The sequence below is a fragment of the Periophthalmus magnuspinnatus genome, chromosome 17 (assembly GCF_009829125.3).
Source record: "Periophthalmus magnuspinnatus isolate fPerMag1 chromosome 17, fPerMag1.2.pri, whole genome shotgun sequence".
Lineage (NCBI taxonomy): Eukaryota > Metazoa > Chordata > Actinopteri > Gobiiformes > Gobiidae > Periophthalmus > Periophthalmus magnuspinnatus.
The window spans coordinates 30,608,722-30,620,769 of record NC_047142.1 but is presented as its reverse complement, the minus strand read 5'-3'; positions in this window follow the sequence as shown (position 1 = coordinate 30,620,769).

Below are 12,048 nucleotides of genomic sequence, written 5' to 3'. Positions count from 1 at the left end.
TTGTGCAGTTTTGAATCACCATACATTTTACCGTTCCACCATTCACCTGCATTAGTGAAGTGAATTCACAAACTAGGAGATTGCTTTGGTGAGGTGCAACATCAACACTATCTGACACTTTTCTAATGATACAGGCTCACAGACCTAAAGGCTGAATGTCACTGATTTTTACTGTCTTAAAAATGTGAAAAAACAAACTAGTTCATTTTAAATGATTTGCAGCAGTCCAAAGTTATTCCTCACTGACTTTAAGCAGAGCATCCTAACTACTCACCACAATGAGTAATGTATGAAGTTTTGCAGTGATGGCAAAGCTAACAACTAGCATTTTTTCTGATTCTCTGACAATAAAACACTATTATTAGAGCTTTTTGACCTCAAAGCCTGCTAAATAAACTTGCTTTTTTCTACTAAATTGTATATAAGGTGTTCTAATAGCATGGTCTACTGTTCTGACTCCTTTTTTCTATCTGACATCATACATCACTGCCCTGATTACAGTCAACAAAGTTTGAAGTGTGGAAGCCTGTTTGATGAATCATAGGCAGTGTCCCAATTCGCCAAATGCACCATTCGAAGTACTCCCCTAAGTACCGATCGAAGTACCCGGCCGAAAATGTGTACTCCTCAGTGTAACCGCCATCTTGTCGAAATGGGACATGCCTACACCACGGACCGTACTTCCACCGGTGTCTTTGCGCGTACGTTACATACATTATGTACATTATTTTTTATTATTTCGTCGCACCCATTTATTTCTGTTTAGATTGAATATCAATGGGCAAATATAACGTTCGAGGTGATTTTTTCTCAATTGTAGCTACTTCATAACTTTAACAAAATATACCTTGTGAAAACATAATAACAGAGATCATTTTTACATTCATAGTCTATAAACCAGAGAACACTGATTAGTTGTACATAAAGTTGGGACATTAAAGTTTAACGATTCGGTATTTGCGCAGGTTTCATTTGATCTGTGGCTAAACCACTTTAATACCAGTAGGGGGCGCTGTTTACCTTCTATGCCGTGCCAGTTCATTAGGCCCGAGCCTGGGACAACGTCCCGGCGAGGGACTCATTAAAACCGCGTCTGGAGCGTGGAAAATGGCAAAAATCAAGTAGTAAACACGCCCCGACATGGCAGTGAGTAGGTGTCAGAAATTAGAACTCGACGAGCTCTAATTGTCACAAAAGACCCCGAGAAAAAATAACGAAACACGACTCGGTAGCGCCACCTCAAACTTTGATTTTCATGGGGCCAATGGGAGCCCGACTCGGAAAAAAGTCAAAGTAAAAATCTGAAACTCACATCAAAAAATTGTACATGTCGAGACATGACAAAAATGATATTATGGCCCCGCCCTATAATGTACAGGAAGTCTGCCATATTGGATCAAACCCGGGAACGACAAAAGTGCACACCCTCGCATTCAGGACATTTTCTCGCACAGTTTTCATCACAAACACGTCAAATTTGGTCAAATCCCACTAAACACATGTGTGATTAAAGATTATCAATTATATTTTGATTATGACTTTGGGTGTGGTCAGGGTGAATTTTCAACAAAATCGCAATTTTTGGAATAATTCAAAAAAATATTTCTCTTTCACACATTTTTTGTTGGGAAAACGCTAATACAGCGTTTATGCACATTTGTGAGCTGAACGCAATGATATGCAAATCAAGGCACTCTCTCACAAAATGGCTCTCTAGCGCCCTCTTCAAGTTTCATTTTCAAAAATTTGTTGAAGACAATCGATTTGTCGTGCACTTGTGAAAAAATTCACAGGGGCCTTATTTGTGATGGGTCACAATGTGAGAAAGTCACATGACTGTAGCTGTTATGGTTTAGGAGAAAAATAATGGGTAAAAAAAATTTCCATTATTATTATTATTATACGTGCCGGATTGAACTCATTTTTGACCCCCTGAATGTTAACGAAAACTAAATTTTATTGGATCCAAAATTCAAGATTGGCGAAAAATTTAGTTTTTTAAATTCCTACTGAAAAATATTGATGATTGATGCCCGTTTGCGCATGCAAAGCCCGATTTTGCTCAAATTCGAATCAGTTGTAAAACATTCCGGCCTAATTCTAATGTTTGTGAAAGAATTAAATTTGGCGCGACAGCGCCCCCTACAGAATAACAAATAAATTTGTATGGAAGGCTGAAAATTTAGTTTTTCTAAATGTTACCAAATTTGACACAAAATTCCATTGGGTCATCCCAATCAATAAAGTCAATCAGACCCATGTGTTTTTTTGCACCGTGTTGCCATGGCGATGCGCCAAACTGCCAATGTTATCCTAATGGGAAACCTCCCAATTTTTCCCATTCATGGGAAAAATATTAGTTTCATGGAATAATGTGAAATTTGGCACCATGACTCTTCATGTCATCCTGATCAAAAAAGTCAATCAGACCCATGTCATATTTTTCACTGGGTTGCCATGGCGATGCGCGAAAGCGCCCATGTTATCCTAATGGGGAAATTTCCAAATTTTCGTACATTTCAAAGTCTTATAACAACTTATTACCGTCAACGACGAACATAAAATTTGGCACAGTGATTCTTCAGGTCGTCCCCGTCAAAAAAGTCCTGGGGGCCAAGTTTGAATTTTGCACGGTGTTGCCATGGCGATGCCTGGAAAAACCAAATTTTGCCATTTTGTGCATCAGCACTTCCGATTTGTTTTGACTTGTTTGGTGACAAGTGCAGCCCAAAGCCGCAATAAAAAAGGGACAAGTGGGGCGTTAGCGCCACCCGCAGGGAGTGCCGGGTCGGCCGAGTGCGAAGCACGGCCCGCGAGGGCCGTTCGATGCCGCTTGCGGCTTTAATTTTTTCTTCTTCTGCTCTTTGAGCAGGAATTTGACCCCCTGAACATTTTCAAAAACTCACCAAATTTTGCCCAAAATTCAGGTCTGCTGAAAAATTTATTTTTTATGTGGTGCATCATTGGGCATAAAAAAATGGCGCGACAGCGCCCCCTGCAAAAGTCAAAATACATTGCGTCAATGGGAGACGTCCCGACGTCAACTTTGCCGTAGAGCCACGAAATTCGGTACACGCATTCTTGAAGTGATGCCAAACAAAAAATATTATTACGGCCACGCCCTCGGACGCACCGGAAGTCGGCCATCTTGGATTGAAAATTCCAAAATGCAGAGTCAGCGTTTTCGCTGACCTCGCATTTTTGTCAACTCCTCTGAAGGCGCTTCACCTGCAGGGCTGAAATTCACTGTACATCATCTAGACAAGTGGGGCATCAAAAGTTATCCAATTTATGATGATGCCAATCACGGTTTCCGTGCGGCGAAGCCGCAAAATTCCATCGGAATTTTTGCAATTTTCAAAAGTCAAAATTTGCTCCCGTTTGCGCATGCAAAGTCTGATTTGACTCAAATTCGAATCAGTTGTAAAACTTTTGGGCCTAAAGCTACTCATTATGTTAGAAACTAAATTGGCGCAATAGCGCCCCCTACAGAACATCTAACAGTAACACAATAAATGCGTGTTAGGTAAGTTTAATGTTATACTGTGGAGCATTTCAGACAAAGTATATGCCAAACCAACCAGAAAAGTTAGGAACCTTTTAGAATCAAAACGAGTCAGGCAAAGGTCAAACTAGACGTGCGTATTTCGACATGAATGAGTAAACACATGAGGTAATGTCTCCCAACGGCTCAGTCACATAAGGCTTGGATCAACAAACACTGCTCCACGCTCCCAATAATATCTGACGAGAGAGGCCCAACAGAAACCACGACACCAGAACACACACTTCTTTAATACTTTACAAAGATCTGGTCACCGGTGAATCTGCCCGTTTTCAGGTGGGCGTGATTGGGACAGGCATGGTCCGTCTGTAGTGGAAACAATAAAGGAAATAAATCTAAAAGGAGGTTGAATTTCTGCAGAAAGAGATAAATGTGATTTTATTTGTAAATCATTGGTCACCAATGAGCTCCTTTATTTCACGTGTCGCTGAAAAAACAAATCTGACTGGGAGAGCATGTTTGACCACCTTGAGACACAACAGAGGACGTGGACCAGACTCATGTCAATATGAGACATATCAGTCTGGATTCACCAGGGAAGGATTTTTCCTTTATGACCTCTCCCCACTGTACAGCTGAGGAAGCAAGGAGGCAAAAAGCAAGGAGACAAGGAGCAAGGAGACAAAGAGACACGTGAACAGAACTGAGATGTGGCCCTTGCAGAGTCCTCAGTCTCATATGCTGGTCTTTTGTTTCTCCTGGACTGAAGCTGAGCTGAAACAGTCTGCAGAATGTTTCCTCTTTGTCTGTTTACAGTAAAATAAAGAAACACATTTGACTTGTTTGGGACTGAAAACTAATAAAGGGCTCCTGAAGTACTAAAAGATAGTCTGTTTATAACCAGAGACACTCCTCATCTGTGAAACTGAAGAATAGTGAGTAGAACAGGGTTAAGGTTAAGTACACTTTACTGTCCTCTGCATTTGACCCATCCTTCTGTGTCTCAGGGGAACACTCCTGTCAGGAGCAGTGGGACCCATCTCCAGATTTTGAGCTAGTCTTGGTCAGGAGTGGGAGTACAGTATTGGGGGATTTGACCTATTCTGCATAGTTTCTGTGTAGTATAGGCCTGAGCAACACGGGAACTGAACCCGGGTGGAATCCTTCTTGCGGTGAGACCACTGTACCACCACACAAAGTCACGTTATCAAATTATACAACTAAAATCAACCAAAAACTTTGGTGGTCAAACCTCCTGATCAAAGCCTGATCTCACCTTGTGTCTGAAGCTAAGCAGGGCTGGACCTGGTCAGTACTTGGATGGGAAAACTAAGTGCCACCGGGGGACAATGTGTCCTTAGGCACCACATTCCTCTTGCATTCAGGCAATGAATGAAAGAGTGTTGGTGTTGGTCAGAGGCCTCAGGGCAGCTGTGGCTACAATAGTATCTTACCATCACAGAGTGAGAAATTCAGTAGTGCAGTATTATAGGTTTGGGTGTCATGAAAGTTATATGAACAATATAAATGCAATGATTCATTCATAATTTATGAATCAATAATATTGACCTGAAGAAATCTACATTAGTGTTTAAGTATGTACCCAATATATTGGAAAAATGTGTGAGCAGAGGTTTCCATGTTCTTTCACAGGGGGGCGCTGCAGACACTGCAGGGACTCTCCCTGTGCAGAGACCATGGGTATGTTAAAGTAAGTTTGAAACATATAAACATATTTTTGCTTAAAGCTTCATGTACATGGAGAAGTAACTATGTTTAGGGATTTTTATTTTATCTTTTGATATTTATTTTCACAGTCTCCCATAGTTACACAGACACTGTATAATTACTGGGCCCATCCACATGAAACAAACACCGGCACAAAGTCCAGCAACTTCTTCAGAATAAATAAACAAGTCATCTTTTTCATAATGGCCTCAGAAAGTGGAGCAATTTTTTATCTGCTAACAATATGCATGCTGACCCTCTCCTCTGATCCTCTGACCCTCTCCTCTCTATGTTGTCGTACTAAGGACATCTCCAGTTGTTGTTATTTACATGTATTTGTGCTTGTGTTACTCTCCCTCCTCTGTACCATAGTCACGCCTAAGTTCCTCTGGTTGTTTATTTTCTGAACACAAGAGCTACTGTAGGCTGTAAGCCACGCCAAAACAAGCACAAAGCAAGAACAAAACAAGAACAAAACCAGCACAGAACAGAAGCCCGGCGTCAGCAGGGGCAGGGTCCTGACACGTACACCAGCAGCTACATTAACCACAGAACATCAACAGTGACAGGAACAAAAGGTGTCACCCTGAAAGTAACAAAATATCATATCCCTTACCAAGAGTGTGGGAGCCTCTCTGGACAGTTCTCTAGTGTCTGCCCCCAAACGACCTAATACTGTACACACCCGTGTTGCCCTTCCCTCTGAAGATGCATGACCCTCTGCTCTGGGCCCTTCTCTGTCCCCTGAGAGACTTTAGTGTGCCCCTTGTGGGAGAGGGACAGATAACAGGGGGGCAGTGTAATGACCTGATATTTTGTTAGTTCAGAGTTGACTTTTGTTGTTGTAACTGTGACACTTGGTTGCTATGATGACAAGTCAATGTAAAGGTTGTATTGGTCATTTACTGGTCAGTTTGGAGACTGGCTCTAGTGAGTTGGACTTGTGTTGTTTTGTGCTTGTTTTGGCGTGTGTTATGGTCTACAAGTAGCCTGTGTTTAGAAAATAAACTAGAACTATTTCATCACACCAGAATGCTACAATATATTCACTGTCCCTCCTCTGCATCATATACTCACTCTCTCCTGTGTCCAAATCATCTGAATCCACTTTTGAATCAAAATGATTTTATTTCATATAAAAAAGGCTGTACACGTTTTATTGTGCATTTGTTACAATATATTGTGAAGGTGATAACAAAGAAAACTAGAAATGAACGTTATAAGGCATAAGTTTGATATTTTTGAATACTTTCTGTAGTCTAATTACGCATCAACACAAAATGTCTTAAGACTTAAGTTTAGCACACAAATCTACACTACATCTACTCATCCATCTCTTTATAGTGTGTGGACGTCTCCCACATGCACAAACGGCCTAAGACTTGAGTTTTATTCTGGTCTGGTGTTGGGCACTGAGGAAATACATTAGCTGCCATGTTAATAACCACTTCAAAAATCTGTATTGGAATAGTTCCTTTTGACTTGGTCCTCCACAGCCAGTCCACTTTTTGGTACAACTGGATAAACTTAAAAGTCTTCACAAGTTATAGGCTTCATTTGGGCTTGATGGGAGTGAAAATGGGAAATAGTTTTGCCGTGCACTAAAACAGATGTCCATAGAGCAGAGCCTCAACCGTAACATTAGACCTGTCAGATAATCACTACATCCACTTAGCGTTCAGTATATGGAAGATTTGGGACAATATTTATCATGTGTACGTTTTCTTTGCACTACTGGGAGATTTTTGGCTATTTTTTCACTCAGGACAAAATTTAAACTGTCGTGGTAGAAGTACTCATGTAAAAGTACAGATACCAGAGGAAAAAAATACACATGAAAAAATCTACTTAAATAAAAATATTAAAGTGCCAGTTTAAAAATGTACTTAAAGTGTAAAAAGTAAAGTCTTTCTCGCAGATTTAGTAGTGACTTTGATAAAGATTTGTGCTGAATTTTGTTCAACAGAAATAACTGAATCGATTGTATCGTGTTTGGATATTTTTCTTTGCTCAAACTACTATGTGCTAAAAATAAATCTCAGATTTTTCAGCAGGCCTCAAACAATAATAAAAAATGTAAAAATTAAACTTTCCAGTCCTGTTCAAAAACATAGTGGAGTAGAAAGTCGATACCTGCTCTCAAATGTAGTGAAGTAAAAGTAAAAAGTATTCATTTTCAAATGTACTTGAGTAAAAGTACATTTACGTTCCACCAATGGATTTAAGGTTGAATGAATAACTTCTGACTCATTACATTCTGCTATTTATTGCAGCTTTTCTTTTTTACAGTATTGTAGGTTTAGAATATTTTTTGTGGTTTAAATCTGCTGTGGGGTTTTTGTGTCAGTGGCATAAATACATTTGCGTATTAGCCATTATCGTCTATATTTACTTGAGCAACACATCACACTTGAATCGTGCCAGGCCTACGTAACCTTCACGTTAAGTCGATGGTTACACCGTCTTTACACACCGTCGCCTTGTGATTGAGGAAGTTGGTTTTGGACAGAAAGTGAATGCTGCATGTGGAACAATAGAACGATGCCACATCTTTACATTTATTGTGTTTTTTCATGTGCGTGCAGAGGTTGGACTTGAGCGTAAAGCCCGTGTGGCAAACTGTACACCTGAAGGGTTTATCTCCCGTGTGGACAGCCATGTGCAGCTGCTGAGAGGCTTCATCTTTGAACTTCCGGTTGCACTTTGAACAGCCGAAAGGTCTGACCGCGACATGCACCATGCGCTTGTGCCGCATTAGAGTCTCCAAGTCTGGGAAAGTGGACGTGCATTCTTTACAGTTGTAGATTTTCTCCTTGTTGTGAATTGCCATGTGGTTTTTAAGATATACTTTTCTGCTAAACGTCTTTGGACACTCTGGACAGCTGAAATGTTTGTCTGCGACGTGAATCATGATATGAGCCTGTAGATATGCTTTTAACTTGAAGCTTTTCTGACAAACGGGGCATTTAAACGGCTTGACTGTGGTTGTATCCTTGACTCTCGGCTTACTAGCACCGGGACGACTGAAGGCACTGTCCCCGGAGTGTGTCCTCATGTGGGAGTTCAGAGTCGAGGCTTGGACAAACCTTTTCTCGCACAGGGTACATGCGTAAAGCTTCTCTCCTGTGTGAATCCGCATGTGGATCTCCATGTTTTTCTTCACAGTGAACCCTTTTCCACAAACTGAACAGCTGTAAGGTCTCTCTTTAACATGGGTCTCCACGTGTTTGAATAAATCCTCTTTACTCACAAACACTTTCCCGCACTCGCACGTTTCCAGTTTGATGTTTGCTCCAGAGTCACTCACAGATGCAGTGTTATTGTTGTTGTTTATCTGAAAGACCATGGGTTCTGTCTTAAAAACCCGTTGGTTCCTCTTTTTCTGGCTGACTTTGCTGGGGGAAGGAGCCCACTCGTCGTCGCTGTTTGGGAGAATGTTCTGGCCCTGTGTTTGCGCAGGTGAATCCACTGTCAGCGCTTCCTCTGCTCCCTCTTTGTCCTGCTCGTTTTCCCGTCGCACAAATGGCCCAGCAGGAGGCTCATTCCCGAAGATTGTCAGCGGGAAATCTAGCGTGTTGTCCTGGTCTATGCACACGGCTTCAAACTCCTCCTTTATATGCACAATCTCCACGTTCTCCTCTTTGACTGTGGCGCACGGTGTCGGCGAAGGACTCACCAAATCTATTCGCGTTGGCTCCAAAATGACGCGAGGGTTGTATACCGCGTTCAGGAGCCGCTGCTGGCGCTCCGTCTCTTTCCCCAAGCGAATAATCTCGTTCTTGTACTCCACCATAGCCGCGTCGAAAAGCGAAAATATCTCCTGTGCGGCTAAAGCAAGGCGCTCGCCCACCAGCACGTCCAGTCTTTGGTTGTTACTCATCATTTTGGAGCAGATTCTGGGCAGTTTTAGGGTGTCGCGTTAGCCTCTGTCGCTAGCCGTGTGCTCCGGGAGAACGCGCACAAGTGACGTCAGTGTGCGCGCGCCAGGAGGAGGGGAAGTGACGCCATTGGAGCGTAGAGCTGTCTGTCATTTAGGCAAAAAATAAACAAACAAAACAAACATAAAAATAAATAGAATAGAATAGAATGAAATGAAATGAAACAAAACAAAATACAATAAAATTTAAAAAAATGAATAAAATAAAATAAACTTGAACTAAATTAAATTAAAAAGAATAATAATAAAATAAATAAATAAATAAATATAAATATAAATATATATATATATATATATATATATATATATATATATATATATATATATATATATATATATATATATATATATATATATATATATATATATATATATATATATATATATATATATGTTTTTTTTTTAATCAGTCAAAAAACATTACAAAATTGGACAAATCCGATAACCAGAGGAGGATAGAGTAGCCAAACACTGTACTTAAGTAATAATAATATAAATAATAAATCATAATATAATATATCAAAATAATATTACTCAAGTAGAAGTACAAAGTAGTGGTCTAAGAAATTAAGTAAGTACGAGTAAATAGTAAATAGTATTTAGGAAAACTACTACTCAAGTAACATCTGATTTATAATATCAAGGACAAGCATGAAATACAGTAATGCACAAAATCTGGTGTTTTCAAGCAGACACAAAAATGAAATTAAATCATATCTGAAGGAACTGCAAGAAACAAATGTTCAAATCATTTCATATTGTTACATAAAGCTCAAGTAGCTTTAGACTTTCTCACAGTGGGAAGAGGAATGACAACTTTTACTAAAGTACTAATAGTTACTGCAATAAAAATATTAATCAAGTAGGACTAGAAGTATGCAACTAGAAGAGTACTCTGAAAAGTACAATTTGTTTAAAAAGTGACTTGAGTAAATGTACTACTCACCTCTGCAGAAAACCCAGTAGCTGTGAGCGGGGTTGACTCTCTACAGATTTTACCTGTAACTTTGCCCGATGTCACCACTTGCTCTTCTCCATGGAGATAGATACTGTGGAAGATTCCAGGCAAAGAAATAACATTTAGACAAACAGGTGGCGGACCACTAACCAGAAAAGTTACATAGTGCACCTTTAATATAACCATAACAACAATCTGATAACTCCAGAAATCAGGTGCTGTGATGGGAAGAATACTCTGAAAATGTACTAAGTTACAGAATACTGAATACCTGCATTAAAGTGTATTTTGTAACGTGTTCTGCCATGACACAAAATGGTCCTTTTGTTTATTATAGTTTTATTCCTACGTGGCGTTTGATTTATGGTCTTGGTCCTAGCAGCCTGTTCCTCTGTGTTTTTCCTCTTCTTACGCTGAATACTTTCACATAGTGTTGTATTTAAATTTGAGTGTAAAGGTGCAATATAGGATTAAAAACTGCTTTACATTTGTTTCACTCTTTGTTCTGCATTTTCATCACAAACTGGAGAAGTTAAAGTCACACGTGCACTCACTACAAAAGCTGGGTTTTATATTTTTCTCTGTCCTGTTTTAGGCTTAATTGTGTGATCAAATACTGCATTGTATTCCTTTGACTTTAGAATGCCACCAAATGAAAAAGTACACATACATAATACAGTCACTCAAAATGAGTATTGTCAGTACATGTAAGCTGTTACTTCCCAACACTGATCAGGCGTTGCATGTAAATTTAGTCACTAGTACTGCAGTTTTTCTCTTCTACATGGAGTTAATATGATTAACTGAGATTCTGGGTCAGGACAATGCTTCAACCTCCTGCTCCTCTCCAGAAAACCACAGTTCACCTCAACCACACCTTGAGTCAGTGTATTATTGTTAACACAATAATACACTGACCCAAAATAAACAAAGCACATAACACAAAAGTATAACTGGAAAATACTGCACCCACGAGAATACAAAAACAATAAAAAGTGTACTCTATGGGAGATTCACTGTTTTGAAAGAAATGAAAATGAAACTCCACAAATGTTTGGGATTATTTCACAAGTTTGCTGTATTCATTTGGCTTTCAGTCAGTCTTGTTCAAAACTGTGTCATTCATGAATGTCCTGGCTCCCCAGTGCATTTTGGGCAGAATCATTTGTGCGGTTCTACTGTCAGTATTCTTGTGCTTTTCTTCTCAACTTTAGCTTTCCCACAAACTGTCACTTAACTGATGTAAAACTATGATAAATATTTACCACAGGTATGTGCAAAAAACAAAGTAATAAAGATTTCAGATTTCTTCTTTTCTCATTAAGCCATCAAAAGACATACTTTTTTTTTTTTTTTTTTTTTTTTTTTTTACATAACAGCAAACATAACTTTAGTAGAATGTTAACATTTTGCAAATCACAATATTGATCTAAAACAGCTTAATAATGGAGCTCAACAGTGACTGCCCACGTCCTGGTTCCAGAAGTAAACCTTAAGGCAAAATACAATATTAAAAGTTTGAAAGCTAAGAGCTAATCAGCTACATGGTACTAATGACCACAAGACCTATCATATAATTTAAAATCTGTTTTTGAAACTTTATGGATCACTAAGTTTTTAAAACATTTCACTGAATCTTGAGCTTTAAATTTGCCTTTTGGACTTAAAACAACAGCCTTATGGATGTATGGTAGCTGGTTAGCTTTGGCGATGCTTTTAAACTCTTAATATTTGGATTTTTCGAAAAGTCTATGGGAAAAATCAATGGAAAATTTTACTTCCAGAACTTCGACTGACTGTGGAGCTCCATAGAAACAGGGTCATTCTTTTCCTGTTCAAAATTGCAGAACTGAAAGAACCCACTCATTTCTCCATAACAAGCAACAGATTTTAGACACATGTTTTTACTGTTGAAAAATG